The following is a 21,621-nucleotide window of genomic DNA, read 5'->3' on the forward strand; positions in this document are numbered from 1 at the left end:
AAAAACCATATGATTCCCAAAAAATATTTTTAAAAAACACTCAATAAATAAAATTCAACATCCATTCTTGACAAAATTTCTTTTAAAAAGTAAGAAAGTTTGAGAACAAGAATATTTATGTCAAACTTAATGACCAATATCATCTTAATTGTGAAATACTAGAGCAGAATTTCCCAAAATGTATTCTGTAGGTAACTTGTTCCTTAAGATTTTCCAACAGAAAAGCTCCCATCATAAAATAAATTTGCATATGTTCATTTTAGAAAGTATATTAGCATTGTATGTATATACTCTGTAAGCCCTACAATTTTTTTTAAAAATACCATCAACAATAACGATCTGCTTCTTTTTAATTCAATGGTTCTCAAACTTATTTGAACACTTGTTTCTTCGCTTTTCATAATTTCATTCTTCAACCCACTTTACCGTGGTTTTTGTCACCCACCTTTCTACTGAAACTCAAGCACAAGTTGTTTCCTTCCTGCTAAATCCATTACAGTTTTCTTGATTTTCATCTTATTTTTCCAGTGACATGCTGGTAAACATTTAACTGGCTCTCCTTACAGGAAAAAATGCTCTGATTTGTAATGTTTTCTAATTTCTGTGGTGTAAATACTCCTACCATGACTGATTTCAAATTACCTAAGTAATGTCACTGAGCATAGTTGGGAAGAGATGGTACCGGAACATGAACATTACACAGTATTTCCACCATACAGATACAACTGACATGAATGCTCTCAACAATGCAAAATAATTAGGAAGTGATGTGGTTTGTATATTTATTACCTTTGTTTTTAATATAACTTGTTTAATTTTAAATATATGCAATTTAATTTTTATAAATGGCTGTGCATAACAGTTGGCTCATTAAAATCCTGAAAATTTAACAACTAACTTTCACAAGCTGGGCCAACCTCGCTCCAGCACACCACATCTCTGCCTCTACAGCATCTGATATTTTGTCCAAATTCTACTATTGAAACTGTCTCCTTAGGTTCCCAGAGACCAGTTTCTCCTCATTCGTATCTTATTTCAGTCCCTTTTCCTGGTACCACTTCTTTCTGAGCTTTTCTGTTTCACGTGTTCTTCAAGTTCCTTTTCGGCCTTCTTCTCATCTTTATATCCTTGCCCTTGGCACTCTCACCCATAAACACATCTGTAGTTCCCAAATCTTTATCTCGAACCACAGCTCTTCCGTTGAGAGTTCCAAAGGAGCGCAATTCAACATACAATTGGACCGTTCCTCATTCCTCACAAAATTTAAAGGAATTCCATTCTTTACTAGGGTCTTTCAAAATACATGAAAGGAGGTCAATCCATAACCACAAAGCAGTCCTCATATCCCCTTCTCCCCCTTTCTTTCAATTTTTTTCATATACCGTATTATCCAGAGTGTCTCCTTCACCAAAAGCCCTTCCACCTGAACACTTCATCCATTTCCAGCCCAGTAAATTCATAATCTCTCCCTCTTCCTCTCCTTCCTGGGACTTTTTTATGTATAGCAACCTAAATTTTCTCCAGTTTTTCATGACCAGTTCCTTTCTACTCATTCTCTAAAACTGTTTCATAAAAATATAGGAACTGACTTTGTAAGATCAACTTTTTATAAAGGTAGGGGAAGTGGGTATTGTACTGTCAAATTAAAATTCTCTTTGGTGGGTTGGGAGGAGATGGAAGGATATGAACACTTCCAAATGGCTAGTTTTTGTCCCCTCTAAGTAAATACACGGTCTGTCCCCTACCCCCACTGTATATGATTGATGCCATGAGAGGCCAGACTCAAGATGGGTTGATTATATCCTTCCCCAGATTTTTACAACGCTCAAACAAAATTTGCTATATTCAATTGACCTCTACATTCTGAAATGACAAAATAAAATGACTTTATGTGAATTAAGAGGAAATTAACAGAGGGGAAAAAAATAAAGAATTTCCTAACAGTGGTTGATTTTAAGTGATGATGGCATTACTGAATATAAATTAAAGATTTGGTGATATAATTTACCTGGTCACAAGCAACAAGAATAGTTACTTGCAAGTTGCTTACTACTTACAAAACACATAAACTGATTTGCAGTGAACCAGAACTACTAAAAGTTTAAATTTAATCCATGGTTACATCTAAATATGATTATACTTGTATAGATCTAATTGTTAAATGTGAAATAGTGGTGGAGGGATGTAGACATCTCATTCTCTAGAAAGTTAAATACTGGAAAATTAGGCTCTTGTGCAGGACAGGGTGGCTGGGTTCAGATTGCCTGGGTTCAAATCCTAGTTTTATCACCTGTTAGGTTATTTTACCTTTCTGTTCCTGTTTCTTCATCTGATCTTAATAACGCACACGGCAGTTGAAAGAATAAAATGATGTATGTGATATGCTCAAAATAGAGCCTGATAGAGAAAAGTGCTCAGTAAATACTATTACTACCAGTAGCTAGATGATTTTTTTGGTGCTTGAATTAAATACGGAATACTCCTTTAGAAGGACGGTTAAGTGACATTTTGGTTCAGGATTTAAACTAAAAGGCAGAATGAATGGAAAGAAAGAATCCTCTAAACATTAAATCATATGGTTACACTTATAAATCGATTATTATAAACTAAATTATCCTAATGAGTAATATTACTTCACAAAGTTATGACAGCAATTTGGGATTAGGAATAAAATGAGACTGGAGAGTTGAAATAGTAAAGCAACGATTATTTGTTGCACATCTGCTATTTGCTATCAGCGTTCCAAACAATGGAGACTCTGAATGAACAAAACAGACAAATATTACAGCTCTTGTGTAACTGCACGTATGAAGATGTAATAAAAATTAGATTACAAAGGATCATCTGCTATATCTGCCATTTGGAAAAAAGAGGATAGAAACAAAGGTTGTTAAAGACAATCAGGAGTTACCTCAACAAGCCACTATGCTTTACAAGAATTTACGAATCAAAGTCCACTGACCTCCTTCTGCCATTTGAGGATTAGAGATTCAATACTTAAAAAAAAAAAAATCAAAACACATTTGTAAGTGATATCCAATTTTATTTTGTCTCAGAAATAGCAACATAAACATTTTGTTCACATTAAATTCAGAATAAAAACATCCTTATTTGGTCATTTGATTAGTAGATAAAAATACACTTCACTTCCATATTATAGGTACAGAGAGGAAAGGAAGAGAGCCTCAGAGGGAGAGGAAGAGAGACAGAGAAATAAGGAAAAAAGAGACAGAGCATAGGAAACACAAGGAATAAAAGAAGTGGCAGGGGAAGGGGGAATAAGAGACAGAGCCAGGGCAAGAATTGAGAGGAAAAGGAAAAGAGGAGGAAAAAGAGAGGGAGGAAGGAAGGAAAGAAGATTGAAAAGAGAGAAGAGGCTCAGAAATCCTGAGCCTCTTCATGGTAACTGTTTCATGGTAACTGTTTCATGGTCAAGCTCAGCTGTTTACTTTGGATATAAGCATGAGAAAGAGTTGTCATTGGTTTTTTAAATATTTAGAAATTAAGAAGCCACCAAAATTACTCAGCCCCCAAATTTTCCCATTGATAATGACACATAAATGCTACCTTACGGAAACTACTGTAAGGCTGGTGGCGGTCACCCCTCCCTGCCCTAAAGAAAAAAAGAGAAGCCCACAAGACCCGCCCTAAAACTGCAACAAAGAACTCCCCACTCTTGGCACCAAAACTTCGTGCCAAAAAACCCCCACCCCCCAACTCTAAAACATATATAAGCCCACTCAAAACTTCCAGGCAGGGCGACTTCTCTGGCCTCTCTCTCCGGTCCCGTGAACCTCGCCCGGGAGCGTTCAATAAAGCCACATTATTTGGCCACCCACTCTGTCTGTCTGTCTTTCTCCTCGCTGCTAAAAACTTTACACTCTGCTCATCTTTCTTTCTCTGGAGCCGACCATCCAAAAACCTTACAACTACCTTTGCTTTTCTCCACATTCACACTGTCCCTCCTTCTGTCCCTGTGCCCATACACATCTCCACTTGAAATGTCTTGTCTATCATTGCCCCACCTTCATGGAACAATATTCGATAAATATTTATTGAGTACTTACTATATACCAGGCACTGTCCTAGGCATATATAAAATTCTGACACATATTTTAATGCAAAGTATAAGCTAGTTTAATAACACACAATGAAAAGTAGTTATTTTAACAAAATATTCTACCAGACTTAAAGTGAAACCAAGTATTTTTTCTGCAGCTAACATTTTTCTTCACTTGATACGCTAAGCACTAAAATAACCCTTATGAAAATAATATCCCTTATTTGTATTAAAAACATTCTAGAATTCCCCCCCCCAATACAGTGAGGCTATCATTCCTATAGGAATCTAACTCCTCCAGATCCTCTGAAATACAATTAAACTATGACCACGCTAGCTGCTAAACAGTGACAGTAACTGTTTGACGTTGGTAATAACTAAGTCAAGTAAGTTGAAAGTTATTTAAACTTTCACCACATCAAAATGGCATCCCAAAGATATCTCCAAACAGGTAGTCATGCCAGATCTTGTTCAATGATAACATGACATCACAGGAGCAAGAACAAATGATTCAAACAAATGATCAGCAGCCTGACAGAGATTTATGTAACTCACTTCTGCAGAAGTTCACATTACTTGTGAAAAATATCACACGAAAGAGGAACTTACTATAAATATTAAAACTGGAAATAAATGAATGGCTGAGAAGGCATAAGAGAGTAGTACTTGCTTTAAAAAAAATTGTGGAACTGCACAGACATGTTTAAAATCGAAATTGCATGCAAATTTAGGTAAATGTAATCACAAGCACTGAAGAAAATGGCCAGAAACTTAGTAGATATTGGTGTTCCAATACAGCTAATATTGAGGAAAATATGTTCTCTTAAGTTAGTATTAGCGAATAGGGAATCATAGCACCTTAGGGTTGGGCAGGACCTTTGCATCACCGCGTTGATTTCTCCTACCAAAGGAGACTTCCTGACAGATGATTCAGGTTCTGTATTACTATGTCTAATGCCAAAGTGCTCACTTTCTCACAAGGCAGCCTTCTCACTGCTGGACAGCGTAGTTACTAGAATTCTTTCCTTTTACTTAGCTAAACTATGCCTCCCTTTAACTTCTAGAAATCCTTTGACAAAGAAGGAGGACTGTCTCTGCGACAGTGGGCTCTGCTAGGGAAAGAGCCACTCGGTCTTGCCTAGTGCTACAGTCTCAGTGTCTAGCACAAGGGGTGTCACACAGTAAGGGAGCCATAAAACGATGACTGCCCTACGGGATTCAGTCACCAAGTCCCGTCAGTTCACCTTTTAGGGCAGTGGTCCTCTAACTCTGGCATGAAGGAAGTTTTCTTTTCAAACCACTGTGGATACTTTTATAAAATGCAAAAGCATGCACTTGAATGTCATGACAATATTAAAGCTTTTAAATGTTTATCCTCAAATCTGTACTTACCTTGTGCCAGGTCCATAACTAACAGCGTGTGGAGCGGCATCAAGCCACGGGCCACACTTTGAGCAGCACTTGCTGCTGCGGAGCGTGGTCCACATCTGCCCTTCCTCCTCATCCCTGCCAGCCCCGCTCCTGAAACAGCTTCCTGACCACTTTCCCTGCACACTATTATCAAATCAACATTCTGATTAAATCATCTCACTCCTCTTCATAAGACCTGGAATCTGCCCACTCCATATAGGATAAACCCACACTCAAATTCTCCTGCATTCCAAACCCTTCATCGTCTGACCTAAAATCTACACTTCAAACCCTATTTCTTACTACTCACTTCAATTATACTTTCCCCTTCAAACTGGTTAGTATCTGCAAAGTTTCCCCCAACTCTGTGCTTACTCACTATTCCGGGTTTTGTTTCCTTATAATGGAAATCCTTTTCTCCTTCCTCTTTAGCTATCTCAAGCCAAGAACATTTTTTTAAACATTTGAGGTAAAATTCACAGAACATAAAAGTAACCATTTTAAAGAGTATAATCCAGTGGTATTTAGTACGTTCTTAAAGCTGTGCAACCACTACCTCTATGTAGTTTCAAAACACTTTCATCACCTCCAAAGGAAATCCTGTGCCCATCAAGCAGGCATCCCCTCCTTTCCTTCTGCCTCAGCCTCTGGAGACTACTAATCTGCCTCCTCTCTACAGACTTACTGGGGATATTTTATACAAACGGAATCACATTCGTTGATTCCATTCTTGTTTCTTTTTCTATGTATTTCTTAGTATTTTTCATAAGTCTATTCCGTCCATCCTGAACTTTCTCAAGTCTAGTTGAATTTCCTCCTACTCTACAAGGTTTTTCCTAGCTATACTCTCCACTCCATACTGATCTCATACTTCTCTGAATTTCTGCATTTGTTGTTTGCCTTACTTATCTCAGCCATAAATCATATATACTGCTGTGAATTTTTGGTTAACTATTTCAATTTTATCCCTTTTTGACTCACACAGATTATAGACACCTAGCTACAGAAGCTTTGGTAACCCCCTTTGTGCCTGGAACCTTCTCGAACAGGTATGCAATTCATTGTGTCCAGCAATGCATGAAGGAATAATAAATCAGGAAAACTGAAGTCTGGATGATCAATGAGACAAAGCCTCAAACCTGTTTCAGTTCTTTATCTTTCCTCCCATCATCTCCTCTTGGTAAGAGTAGTGCCTCCTGTGTCTAGTAGGACATTTGTTTGCCCTACTAGCTGAACAGGTGTGATAGCAGGAGGAAAATGGCAGGTTGCCCAAGGGTGGAGAGGATGGAAGTTCCCACACTGATCTTTAGTGAACAGACTCCTACCTTTGTTCTACGTCCACAGACGAAGACCTACCAAGAAGAGTGGGTGTCCAAAGATATCACAAGGCCATATAAAAAAAGACCCATCCATTTGCTTTGCTTTTATATGTAAATCAGTTTCTTTGTCTGGTATTTTGATTTGAAGTTGCTCATAAACACTTATCTACCTTGTAAAAGGAGATTAACTGTTAAATAATTATGATGATAATACCCGTGATTCATATATGAAATAGCTGAGCAATTAAATTAAATTATATATTATAAACAAATGAATATGCGAAAACTTGATAGTGTTGTGTCTCACACTTAACAAAGTTTAAGAAGGTAACCAGTTTCATTTTATGCATGAGTAATAAGTCTGAATAACATTTTGTATTATGCATTATTATAAACTTTTCTCTAGCTCTAGTACTAAGCAGAATTTGTTGCAGTTGCCATTGGAAGCCTCCAAACAAGAATGTGAAACAGTGCTCTGGCCCGTAGGCCATTAAAAAACCTGTTCTTCTGACCAGAACAACTAAAAGATTCAACGTAGAATGCTGAAGTCTATAATTAACATTTTTTCCCTTTCATATCCCATTTTACCTGCTTTAGAATAACAAAATGGAAATTTCTTCTGGCATTAATTTGATATCATTATGTATCATAAAAATGTTACACAAAATAGAAATTAACTTTTTAAAGAGTAATTTAGGAAATTCCCTAAGAATGTGGAGAATCACATATAAGTGATATTGAAAAAGCACACACTTATCCTCAAAATAAAATGAAGGTGAAAAGTATTAATAATAAAGTACTTATAATGTACCCAGCCCCCTATGCTATAGGCTGTAAATTAAGGAAGGTATGCGGTGTGCAGAGAGGTAAAAAGAATGAGAAGAACTACAATACGCATTCCTATCCTCTAGGAACTAACAATTTTGCTTGGTACAGAGAACCTGTCCATAAAAATTATAAGACATGACAGCAAATAATCAGCAAATACAATGTGTAACACAGAATATGGAATAACATTAGATTACATTTCAGAGTAGATCTGCCCCCTAATTATGCTTTATTTGGGCTAAGATTAAAATTAGTTTGTGTCTTCTGAATTCAAAAGCTGGTGGCCAGGGTAAATATTTCACACACATGTATGATAAAGGAAATCAACCTGACATTTAAAAATTAATGGGCACAATAAAAACAAATTAATTGTGTGTTTATATCATGCTTTGTTAGGATCAAAGATTGTTCTAGCAGGCACAGTCAAATACACAGTACGAACTGTGCAAACAACCTAAAGACAATTATGCCAATATGCCATGTTCAATCACTTAGTCACTTTCTCAACTTTTATTGAGTTGTGGTAATTTGCCTGCCCAGTGCCAGATGCTGGCTTACCTACCCAGCGTGGTGTACTCTCAAGACATAAAATCTCTAGTCTCACCATTTTATAAGGCCACATTTTCAGGAGGGCAGATTTTATTTTTCATGTAAAAATACATAGTGCTAAAAAGCAAGTGGTCATTCAGTAAATGTTTGTGGAGTTTGTGGAACGGAATAAATAAACTCCGATGAAATTTGCAAAATTTGAAGTTTTGGTTATATCTGCATTGAGTTGGACTCTAATGCTCCATAGCCCTGTATAGAAGAAACAATTAATTCTATTTAACTTTACATCAATTCCTTCAAAATTTATTTTCCTTAATCATTTTTTCGCAAAAAACTATGTTGTTTAGAATTTATTTCTAAGTGGTTAAAAAGATATTTTCTGGCAATTTAAAAACAGAAATGAAATGGTAGTTAGACAATTTGTGAATACAGAAATTGAAAATAGCTATAATAAATAATTTGATCAAAGGATGGTCATTTAAAATAGGATCTGGGTCTCCTTTTACTCAAATATTATATTCTAAATACATAAAAGTTCTTAATTGGCTTTTAAAGAGAAAGTACCCAACTTTATTTCCAAAGGAAAAAAGTTTTTTATCTTAATGGGATATTCTCAAGGAACTTTTTTCACATTTTTGTTAGGTATAAAGAATGTTTTGTAAATTTATTTATAAACTAAATCCACTTGGATAATTAACCACTTAAATAAATCCACTGTGAGAACATTATAAAACAAATAATCCTTCTGCAAAGTGAATAATCATTTTGTCATCTGGATTTTCAAGAATAATAATACCTTATTAACAAAGGATGTGTTCCTACCTCCTTTGTTAATAACTTCATTACTGAGATAGAAATAAATTGACATAATAAATACATTATACATAATACCTAATACATATAGTATAACCCAAAATAATATAAGAGATGTAGAAAAGATATTCAAGGAGACAGATTTTGTTTCCCCTACCTCGTACCTCACTCAACAGGCTCCACCTGAGTCCACGGTGCCCAGCGACGTGGTCTAGTCACAAGGCACGGGCCAAGTTACCTCCTCTTAGTCATCGTCTCTCCCACTGAAAAATGTTCTTGTTAAATCTAGATAACAATAATTGTAAACTCCAGGAGGAATGGAATTTGTCTGTTCATTGCTTTATCCTCTTTATCTAAAATAGCTCTTGGCACAAAGTAGGAACTCAATAGATATTTGTTGAATAAATCAATCTTCATTTAAAAAAGAGCTTCGGCCTCAGTAGATTTGTTCTCTGAGGTACCATCACATCAAGTTTGTCTTACCCACAAACAAATTCTAAGATCTATAAACTGAATTTTGTTAGCTGTAGTTTACCTTGGCCTATATTAAGGATTAAATCTTCAAAAGTGGGGACACAGACATAAGAGAAAAACATTTAATATCACTGATATAAAATTTCTAAGATTTTAAAACTTTAGGATAAAGGGTATTCTAGGACATGATACAAGTTTCACAAAAGAAATCCCAAAAACAGTGACAAGAAAAATGTAATGTGTAACCTATGTCAAAGGCAAAACCACTAATTTTCTCCTTTGGGATTTCTAGAACAATGCAACAGGAAAAAACGAAGAAAAGAATTAATTCAAAGTCTATTACTCGTGTGTGTGCACGCGCATATGTGTATATATACATAAATACATATAACTTTACAATGTTCACACGGGTCTTGGGAAACCTCTACTCACTTGCTAGTTTAGAGCTCTTGGTATTTTTAAAGTTATTATCACAAATTATATCGAGGGCTCATAACGACCATTTGTAGCAGAAGTTTACCTTTGCATGCTCCTGCATCGCTGTTATTTATGATTACAAGTTCAACATTCTGTCAGGAGCTTGAAAACCAAATAACTCTATCATGAGGTCATTTGATTTTAGAAAAAAAGAACATAATAGAAAAAATTTAGAAAAAAATTTAAAAGAGGAGGGCTTTTAAAGAAAGTTAACTCTAGAAACTACTTTTAAAAAGCTTTATTTGCCAGTGCAGGCTAAAGATCAAATAAACTGCGGGCCCAAAGAAATTAACAAAATCAAATTTTGTGAATGGCTGAGAATATTAGGAGGTCGTAACAAAGATGGGATTTTCTCCCCACCCCAAATAGAAACTAGTGAAGTAAAGAGTACAGGGAAGTCTAATATATGAAATAAAATTAAATGTGAAATAAAATTTGAGTACAATGGAAAAAAATTCATGTAGTACCTAACATTTATCTTCAATGGCTTTAAAGGAATAAAATAGCTGGAAGATTCTCAATGTTTCATTTACTCTTTGACTTGATCTTTACTGATGAGAGTAACAGACATACTAAAAAGAAGAAGAAAAACTATAATTGTACACTTTTAATTATAGAAGTAATTTTATATTACTGGCTAAACTTTGGAAAACAGAGAAAAATATAAAAACAAACAAAAAGCCCTCCATATCTTTTTAATTTAATATAACTATTATCTTTTCTTAATATTCCCTTCCAAACTTTTTCATGTACATGTGTTTTTATAAGGTTGTAATCCAATACTGCACATGCATTTTTTATTCTACTTTAACTTAATATTTTTCAGAGTTGCTAGTAGTGTTCTAAATTGTCATTGATAATTGTATAATATTCCACCTAGCAATTATACCATAATTTCCTTAACCATTCCCCTATTGTTGAACATTTAAGTTACTTCCAAATACAAGTTCTTTTAACAATGCTTTTATGGAAGTCTTTGTGTATATGGCTTTTCCTATATCCTCCAGCCCTTTGGAAAAAGGTCCTAGAAGTTGGGGTAATAGCATCAGTGTGCAAAATATTGCCCAAGTGCTTTCTAAGCAGCCTGAACTAAATTATAGTAACACCAGATATATATTATGAGTATAAATATCTTTGATCCCTGAATTATAGGATTTAAAAATTTTTTTTAAAAACTATCATCAACTATTATCAACCTAGTCAACCAATTTACTAGGAAGGGAATATTTTCTATTATTATTAAACTGGAATTAAAGTTTACAAATCCATATCTTGTAAATCTATTTAACATGAACCAGTCCTATAGAACTGGATCATCCTCAGTGATTTTATAATCTAATCTTCGAAGTTGTAGTCTTTGAAGTGAAGACTCAGGATTCCTTCCAACAATTCTAAGCTAAAAAGAACCAGTGAGGCTCTGTCAAAGAAGTGAGCCAGCTAGACTCTCCTGACACGAGCTCATTGACAACACTGCACTTTTCTAAGTAATAAAATGATAAGCCAATGGGGGTGATTTTACAGGGATAGTTCCAAGAGGTTCTATGACTAGGGAGAAATACGGCAAAGAACTTAACTATAGGCAAGGATAAATCCTACTAAAAATAATCCAAACTAAGTGCATTGAGAAACAGGCTCCAAGCTATCAGGTGAGATGCAGGACACAGATAGCTAGGCCATACCCCCAGAATTTCTGACTCACTAGGTCTGGGGTGAGGTTGAAGAATTACCATTTCTAACAAGTTCCCAGATGGTACTGATGCTGCAGGTCCCAGGACCACACTTCGAGAACTATTGCCTTAGACTATTTCTTTATTCTTTTTAAAACATTTACTGAGTGTCTGCTAAGCACTGTGCTATATGCTGGAGATAGAGAGATGAGTAAAACCCAGTTGGTACCAGCCTTCAAAAAACTGATAACCTATAATTTTGCAGTCATTGAACTGCTCTAAAAGCCAACAAATTTGAACCTTGTTGAAAGCAAAGTTTAAAAATATATTATATAGCCTTTAAATAAAATCAGGATGTTTCTAAGCAGTTCCAAATGCTTTAGGAAAACACAGTAATTCTACATTGCCAAATGCCTGGGTATTCTCTTCACTCTTCTGGATCATATTGACATATGCAAATAATTTTTTTAAGTTTCTACTTCATTTATATTTATATTACTCACATTTGTTCTCTTTTACAAACTTTATCCACTATATAAAACAAGAGGAAGAATTCATATAGATATTTTTCTGTGTGCAATCAAAAATTTGTTTACACAGGTAATTATCAACAGACAGACAAGAACAACATTTAGTAAGGTAAGACTCTGGGATTCTCTGTTTTAGATTCATAGACTTTAACAAGACTACATAAAAAGTGAATGACAAGTAAGCAATGTGCTTAGTCATCAGGCATGAGGGTGGCTCATCCCTAACTGCTAAATACCACCTATTAACTGATTCACAGAACTAATGAATTTACTTTTGAGGTGGCTACCAAGTTTCTGTTTCTCACAGAGATGTAGTGGCTTGCCATAACTATTTCAAAAATAATAGAAATATTAAGCACGTATGAAATTTTATGATCTATGGCTCTGCCAGAAAATCAAGCATTATTTATATTTCCTTGGCACGTTATTTTCAGAAGTGATTGAAAAGTCCTTCTCATTTCAATCTATTTGGAAGCTACTTCAAAAGGCTGGAAGAGCTAATTCATGAAGAGACCCGATAATTTGTCTAATGTCACAGAGAAAATAAAAGACATAGTAAAGAGGTAATAGTCAGATATTTTATTACATTAAGCAACTGCTAGCTCATAAGTCTTAACTTTGATAACATTTCCTAGGTAAATTGATATTTCAGAATAACCGTTTGTTTTCTTTGAGGTCAAAAATGGTTGGAGAAAGATTTGCAAACTTGTCTTGATTTTTAAGAGAAAAAACAAAGGCATGGTTGGTGAATATACCTTTTCCTATCACTGCTATTCCAAATGATTATTTTCATATTTTGCTTCCCGGGGGCTGGCTTATGGGGAAATTGGGACATGCATTACCTTAATTTTATTCTTCCCTTTCCTGGTCCCCTCTTTCAAACTCCAAATATGTTTTCTATTCCTCGAAGGCCTTGTTTTCAGGTAGCAAGGAAAGAAGGAACTAACCTTTCACATTTCTGCTGACAGTGGTTTAATGAATTAACCCTGCCAGGAACATTGGCATTTTAAAAGTAGACTCCAAACCATTAAATGACAAAGGCATTTTTAGAGGTGAATGACAGCCAGAGGGGTGGGGTCAAGGTTAAGAAATTCTTTCCAGAACTTCATCACTGCCCTCAGGCAGTCTGACAGTTATGTGTCCCCACTGCCCTGGCTATAAAGGAAAATTTATTCCTTAAACATACAGGATGAAGGAGTTACCTTTTTCCATTCCCTTTCCTAGATTATCTCTTAAAGCAAAGTATAGAGCCAGGGAGTAAAAGTGCTAAGTGGCAACTTTAGAATTTAAAACTATTCTAAAATCCTCTGATGTCATCGAGGCGCAGGGTAAATTCTTAGAAACCAATCTTGTATTTTAAGACTATACACAGTAATCATGCAACCTTCAATTGTGGGAGTTGAACACACACAGATCTGTTATACTCCTACTCAGGGTATTTCCCTATTTCTCTACCTACCTCATATCTGCCTTCTCCTTATCTGTGGCAAACTGTGAAGGACTTCTCACCCCATGTTTATGCTAATCTGAACTCTTCCCAGAAGGTCAGATAATTTGTCTCCATACATTTTACCCACACATAATTCTCCCAGATGAGTCCACAAAATAAAGTGGTTTTATTTTTAGTGAAGCAGTTAAAATTAGCCATGAATTTATTTTCTAAAATCGATAAAATGGAATAAAAATGTTTCTTGAACAGATACTGAATCAAACTGAACTGTTAATATGATCTAGTTTAAATCCTGATCCTAAGGTTTAAAATCTCTATTTCAATGGATTCAAGTTGCATGGATTGATGATGTCATCTCTTTCCTATCTGAGAGATATCAATAGGGAAAAGAAATCCATTGTACTCTGTCCTCAAAAAGATTTTCAAGTTGAGAATGGCCTGGCCACTGGAAAAGCTGAAGGTACAGCAATGACTCTGAGAAAGCCAAGATGTTAAACTAAGAGAGTGGAAGTTAACGCGGCTCCCAGATCCCCCCACCCCAGGGGAAATTGATGGGAACACAGGGACACTCACCCCACCTACAAGCACTAGCTTGAACCTTTCTTTGCCTTCCTCTTCCCCATCCTTTGGTCTCTACTTGGGCTTTGCTGCTCCACATTACAGCAAGCAGAGCGGTTTGCCAGTCCTCCATGCAGACCAGGCCTCGAGAGGGTTAGAGGGGTCCTCCCTGACAATTCCAGCCCTCCCACGGGAGGCACAGATGCCTCTTCTCACCCCATGCTACTATCTCTTTCAGATCTCCCAGGTGGGATAGGCCTCCTGTTTGACATATTCAGTTCAAGTCCCTTACTTTTCTGTATAGGAGATACTTCACAATAAGATGTATTGTTTAACAATTCATATCAAGAATTTAAAATTTATTATTTGGATTGTGCACGGTTAATTATATGCTTTTCCAATTGCTCCCTACTAGTAAATGGGTGGGTTATTAAGTGGCATATGAAACTTTCAAGCCACTGAAACACTATTTTTTGGTTCTTCCTTGTTGAAAGAGACCCAGTTTTAAAGACACGCAGAAGTCATTATTTAGTCTTTTAGGTTTCAACACTAAACTGTCTTCTGATCTGATGGATCATAGGCCTCATAAAACAAACTTGCTCCTGGGTAACATACATTAAGTACTCACAGGTATGCCATAAAAATATGTAAAGAACAGAGCTTTATCAAATAAAAGCACAATCTGTGCCTTCTAGACGCCTCAGATGTACAATATTAACAGAAGAGGGTCTACATCGGACTCACAAAGTTGGAATAAAATATTAGACTGATGTTTGTCCAAAGTCATCCAGAAATAAAAAATATCATTTTAAATTGAATAATTAAATATTCCCAGAAATATTTTATAAACTGATCATTATGTGAGAAGCATTATCTTCATTCTTAACAACAATCTCAAAATTAGTAGTAGGGTGAACTGTGAACATTTGTAAAAAGAGTTACAATGACATAGATATCCACAAAAGTTCTCTTTAGATGACCAGCTCAATTAAATTCAGGACCAAGGTCATACCATTTAGGATACACAGATTTGCTAAAAAAGCCTTAAAGTCATACCAAAAAAAAAAAAAAAAAGCAAGGAATAATAACTGCAATACTTTCCCCATTTCACAGATGAGAAAACTGAGTTAGAAAGGATTAGTGACTTGCTCCAGCTATAATAATTGAAACAGTTAAAAATATACTCATATTGTGAATTATATACTCAGTATTAAAATACCGATGTGCATTTATTGTTGAAGAGAAATATTAAGAATATATAACCTTTTTCTAAATAATAATTAACATATATACTATTATCAGTGATACAGGTCACCTTAACATCTACAGAAGTTTTCCCTAAAATACAGCCTATTGTATTTGAGTAGATTTCCTTCCAAGAACCTACTTAAGTGTTTTAGGTAAATAAAAATTAAAATATGACCCTTTTATTAAATAACGGCTTTAAAACATATACTGTATAACTCCCCACAATCTATCGCTCTATTGTGAGAAAATACAAATAGTAAATAAGAAACCCCAGGAAGATTTCAAATAATCATAAATTAAAATTTTTGATGTACCAACTATGAAACTAACCAAAGTATGATACGCTAGGGCTGTCTATGCTTGCAAGATATTATTCACAGATCTTACTATTCTTTTGTAAAGTCAAATTAGATCAGTTTCAAAGGACCTTTGTAAGCAGTTAAAATCGCTGCCCTTCACGTTGCTTTTTAGGCATTAAGAGAGAAAGAAATAGCTGATGTAGAGAATTTACTAAGAAAAATAAGAAAAGCAAGTTAGAAATTCAGCTTGACGATTTGGGGCAGGGGACACATATGTTTATGCTTACAGACTACTGACTTAAATCAAGTTTTCTTGATTAGTGATTTTTTGAAAATCCTGTACAGATATTTATTTAGTGGAATCCTATGAGACCAAAAACTTCTTCCAGTACACTTGCCACACCTAATGACACTTATTATATTTCCAAGTTCAAGTGACAATGAATTCAGCAGAAAGACATCCACAAATTAGATTAATATTTTCTGTCCTATGCATTGGGCATATATATATAGATCCTATGAAAGAAGTGAAAGTGTAGGCCAGAATGTATAAAACATTAGGAAAATATCATTTTAACATATTTTTCCTACTTCACGAAAGTCTGTTACTAACAACCATTTCATAATTTGAAAACTACATGAAATGTATTGATTCTTGTATGTTTTCACAGTAGCACCTTTTACACGGCTTCCACACACACAATTATCTTGATAATTAAGGCTAGTAGCAAACTTCCTTATTTTCAGAGAATTATAGAAGGGAGAAAATAAGTATTTATTTATATTTATATACTTATTGATTATAAAAACAATTAGCTGTGACTAGTAATCCATTTCTAACTCATATTTCTGAAGTCACATTTTTTCTCCTGTATAAATTTTAATGTCATTGGAATTTTGAAATATTGCGATTTTTAAAAAATTTAATCTAGAATTTTTTAAAAAGTAGTTCTGAAATATGCATACAAATGAACATTAAGGAAACTAGTTCCTTCAAAGAAAATACTGTATTTCATTATTAAAAATAGCAATCACAAAATATTTTCAAAGTTCTCTTAAGTTCCATAAAGAATATGATGCTGGTGGGCATTTTAGTTTTAATTTGAAAAAAGAAATTATATTCTTTTAAATGTAAAAGAATGAGAAAACAGCGTCTAAAAGGTCTTCAGCCTGGAATTCTCCAAAACTTTATACTTCATCGATGCCAGGGTTTTACAGCAGTTATTGTAAGAATTAGACACAAGCTTTTAAAAATGAAAAAGAGTTTTTGATTTAAAAATAAAAACATCCATCAGTATTTTTTTCCTTCCAGTGGGTTGCAAAAGATTGAAATGGCCACCAGTTGATCCTAAGATCTGTTAATTTAAGATATAATTATGAGCAAGTTAAATATCATATAATTTAAATAAAGGAGAAAAACGGTGTAAAGTCCACAATAAGACAAAAATGAATGGTTTTGTAACATACTTCACTTTTTTTGGCTAACAAGACGTTAGTTTTTAAGTTTTGTATATTAAAATGAATATTATGGTGCCGCATTTAGCGAATCTGATTGAAAATATACCACACAAAAATTACTTCAAAACTCGAACAGCATCTTTTGAAATATCACTTCAAATGCTAACTAACTGGTAGCATCTATGAGTGTTTTCTGCCAAACTTTCTCAAGAGTGGAAGGTATTTCTTTAAGAGAGAAGTCACAGTGAGTGTCTATGTCAGTCCCTACACCAAAAAGGTTTTCTAAATCATCTAGCACCATCAGTTGGTTCAGTCTTCAGTCAGCAACAGATCACTTAGCTATAGACAGGAAGGCTGCCAGAGAACACCTGAGATCTATGGAAGATTTGCCCAGGTCCCTTTAAAGAGTAAATTATTCACTGTTCTCTTCATAACTCCAGTTAACAGTCTGTTTCATGAATGATTAAAAACAGTTGATGACGTTCAAATAATGTACATCAAAATCGAGAGTTTTACCAGCAAGAGGTATCAGACAACTCAGTTCATCATTTTGTCTGGTTTTGTATTCAAACGATAATTTACACAAATTATTTTCTGTCCCTAATCTTGAAAGGAAAAGAAGTAAAACTTTAGTTTCTTCATGACAGATGACTATTTTTTAACGTTATTTCTCCTAAAATAATTGACACTATTCTTCCAACCGTTAGCCTCAGACCCAAGTGAGTTACATTCTTGTTATAAAACAAGAGCAGCACGAAATAATAATGATATAAGGATAATAGGATCATAATCTTGCAAACTTCGGACATATCACCAACACATTTCAACAAAATGCAATTAGAGTGAGCCAACTCACCTAAGAAATGGGAATTAACAAGAAGAATTTAGAAATGCAGCCTCCTGATCACCAGCAGAGGTAAAGGCCCCTTCTTTACCTACCAACTGGCCTTATATAAAAGCAGCAGTTTGGTTACTCCCAGTTTCTGCCTCCTTGCCTTAGGCTCCTCCCCGAATACCAAGGCATGAAGTACCACAACTACACACCCACCTTCCACCCCCAACGCTGAGGGACCGAAGATGTCTGTTAACCTGCTACCTCTACCTCCCTCAGTTAGACCACAAAGAGGAGAGTTGCGCGCCTCGACCTAGACGGGACCCGCAAGGCAGGGCCTTTGCCTTTCCCGACACCTGGGCGTGCGGAGGAACCCAGCCCCCGAGCCGGCCCCCCCGCCCCCCAGCCTCTGGGACAGCACAGCGCTTTAGGGCACCAAGGCTAGCTGGCCCCAAGTGCTCCCCTCGCTCAACTGTCACCACAGAGCACACACAGCGGTCGCCGCCTGAGTTCTGGAGACCGAAAGAGACGTTCTTAGCAGGGGGACTGCGAGGCCGCGGGACGGACGCGCGCGGGCTCTGTGCTTCTCCTTAGCCCGGACACCCTGCCCCCAAATGCCCCTCGAGCAGCTCCTGACGCGTGCGCAACTCCGCCGGGGACGCGGAGGTCCCAGTCTGCTCGGGTCCCGACCCACCTCGCGCTCTCACGAGGGGGCCTATCCTGGAAGCCCGGACTCACGGGCTGGTGTCTGTTCGTGCTGGGACCGTCCGCGGTTCTCCCTCCCCGCGCCTCGCGTGCTGCCCGTGCCCTCCACCGCGGGTCTGCTCTACGCAGGACGCCAACCTCGACCCGGAGCCCCTCAACGCGGGTCCCCTTAACCCTGTCACCTGCGCCACCTGCTAGTCCCGGTCTTCTCGGACCATCCCCCCTCCTCAGCCCGGGACCCCTCAGCTGAAACCCCTTCACCCCGGTTCTCAGCCCGTCGGTCATCGTCCCCTCTGACCGTGTCCCCCAGCCCTCGCCCGGACCCTCCTCAGCCCCGACCCCTCTGCGCACCCTCCCCTTGCGCGTCCCCCAGACCCGCCGGCCGCGTGTTCCCGGGCGCCGCCGGGCACCCGGACTCTGACCTGCGGCGGCGGCGGCGGCGTGGCGCCCCTCTCCGGTGTCGCGGCAGCCGACCCGAGCGCCCCAGGCGGCAGCTCCGGCTCGGGCTCCGAGTGCGGTGGGCCCCGCCTGCCAGAGGCCGAGCCGGCCCAGGGCCGGGGGCGGGGGCGCCGGGGGCGGGGAGGGAGCGGCCCGCGCCCGCTGTGGGCCCCGCGGCGGGGGCCACGTTTCTCCAGCGCCCACTGTGCGCCCCGCACCAGCCACCTGGTCTCGTTTGCTCCTCACAGCCACCGCTGGGAGGCGGCCCAGAAATGGTCCCATGTCACAGAGGAGGGACCCGAAGCTCGGAAAGATGCCCACGGTCGGGTCCCGTCGGGGAGAGCTGAGGCGTGAACTTCCATCTCGGCCAGCGTACCTTGCCCTTCGCACAGTGTGGTCTGCCACATTGTTTTCCCAATATGTTGTTTTCAGTGACATTCTTTAAAAAATGTAATTAAAGCATATTTAGGATCACTTAATTTTTATCTTATAACCCAATGGCGCTGCACACTTTCAGAGCCCCCCTTTTGCGTTTATAGTTGATTTATATCGGTATTCACAAAGTGAGTTTCAGTTTTAATCATTAAAAGCATTTCTTTAACTCATTAACAGGATTTCTTAAATTCTTAGCAATGCTTCTTACTCCGAGGGACCCAGACACATGGCGTGTGTGGGGCGTGTGTATCTCATTTTTCAAGTTTGAGAAACAGTTTTGGGGCCTGCGGCACCAAGAATGTGCCTGGTAAACCCTGAGCAGTTTTCTTCTCCTGCCGCTTGCTCCATCATGGCCTGTCCAAAGCGGTTTCATGCATTCAGAAATCCTCTGGTTTCTGGGACTTGAGGCCTTTATTTCCCTTTTTCCAATCCCGTTCTAGGCCTGGCACTGTTTGGGGAGGCAAAGATGAAAAAAGCCCCTGACTTCAAGAAGCTTATCAACTACTTGCTCAGGATGCTCTCCAGGCCTTAGCATCTCAATTAGTTGTTGTTTTCCCTCCAGAACAGAAGGTCCTCATTTGTGGTTTGAGGCAAATTTTTGTGAGGATATGTATCACAAGGGAGAAGGCTCAGAGCTTAAATCAACAGAATCATGTCCTTCCTCCCTATTCCCTAAAATAAAAAGAGCCACAACATTTGTAGGGATTTCAAAGAAGACCATTATACTGACCACTGAAAGCGCCCACTTTTTTTCCTGCCGTTTAGGTAATCAGGTTGACTTGGCTCACATTCTACACCGAGGCATCAGTGCTGCATGCCTCCTACTTCTTGTTAATTCCAGAGTTCAATACGCTTTTTTAAATAACAGCTTTATTGAGATATAATTTACATAATCTAAAATTTAAATATCATATATGTAAAATATATAATTCAATGAGTTTTAGTTTATTGACAAAGTTGTGCCACCACAACGATAATCTAATTTTAGAACATTTTCAGTACTCCAAAGAGGAACCTCCTCCCCATTTACAATCATTCTCCCTAACCCTAGGTAATTAATCTACTTTTTGTTTCTATATATTTACCTATTCTGGACATTTCATATAAATGGAATCATACAATATGAGGTCTTTTGTGACTGATTTCTTTCACTTAGCATAATGTTTTTAAGGCTCATCCACATTGTAGCTTGTAATATTTCATTCCTTTTTATGGTCAAATAATATGCCACATTTTGTTTCTTCATTCATCAGTTGGTGAACATTGAGGTTGTTTCTCCTTTTGGGCTATTATAAATAATGCTGCTATGAACACTTATGTCCAAGGTTATTTGTGAACATATATTTTCATTTTTCTTGAGCATATAGCTAGGGGTAGAATTGCTGAATCATATAGTAACTCTATGTTTTTAAGAAACTACCAATCTGTTTTCCAAAGTGGCTATACCATTTTCCACTCCCACCAGCACTGTATGAGGATTCTGATTTCTCCACATCCTTATCAACACTTTTTATTGGTTTTTTTAATTTTAGCTAACCTAATGAGTATGAAGTGATACCTTGTGGTTTTGATTTGTACTTCCCTAGTGACTGATCATTTTTGAGCATCTTTTCATGTGTTTATTGGCCATGTATCTTTTTTTTAAAAAAAAGTCTATTTAAATCCTTTTCCCATTTTTAAATTGGGTTATTTTTCTTTTTATTGTTGAGTTGTAAGAATTATTTTATATATTATGTATACAAGTCCCTTATCAGATACATGATTGGCAAATATTTTCTCCCATCTGGTAAGTTGTCTTTTTACTTTCTTGATGGTGTCATTGGAAGCACAAGAGTTTTTAATTTTGATAAAGTCCAATTTATCTATTTTTTCATTGGTGTCATAACAATGACTAACCCAAAACCATGAAATTTACTTCTAAGTTTTCTTTTAAGAGTTTTATAGACCTAGATCTTACCTTTAGGTCTTCAATACACTTAAATTTTTCTTTTTTCTTTTCTTTCTTTTTTTTTTTATAGAGATGGAGTCTTGCTATGTTGCCCAAGCTGATCTCAAACTTCTAGCCTCAAGA

General features: G+C 37.1%; 1 protein-coding gene across 1 annotated transcript in view; it reads right to left on the reverse strand.

The window, feature by feature from the left end:
- Positions 1 to 18,302, reverse strand: part of PPARG (peroxisome proliferator-activated receptor gamma) — a 130,166-nt gene extending 111,864 nt beyond the window's left edge. The window contains exon 1 of the mRNA XM_012655177.1: positions 17,997 to 18,302. The gene's annotated coding sequence lies outside the window, so the exon portion shown is untranslated. The remainder of the gene's footprint in view (positions 1 to 17,996) is intronic.
- Positions 18,303 to 21,621: the final 3,319 nt, after the last annotated feature.

The sequence above is a fragment of the Propithecus coquereli genome, unplaced genomic scaffold, assembly GCF_000956105.1.
Source record: "Propithecus coquereli isolate 6110/MARCELLA unplaced genomic scaffold, Pcoq_1.0 Scaffold461, whole genome shotgun sequence".
Lineage (NCBI taxonomy): Eukaryota > Metazoa > Chordata > Mammalia > Primates > Indriidae > Propithecus > Propithecus coquereli.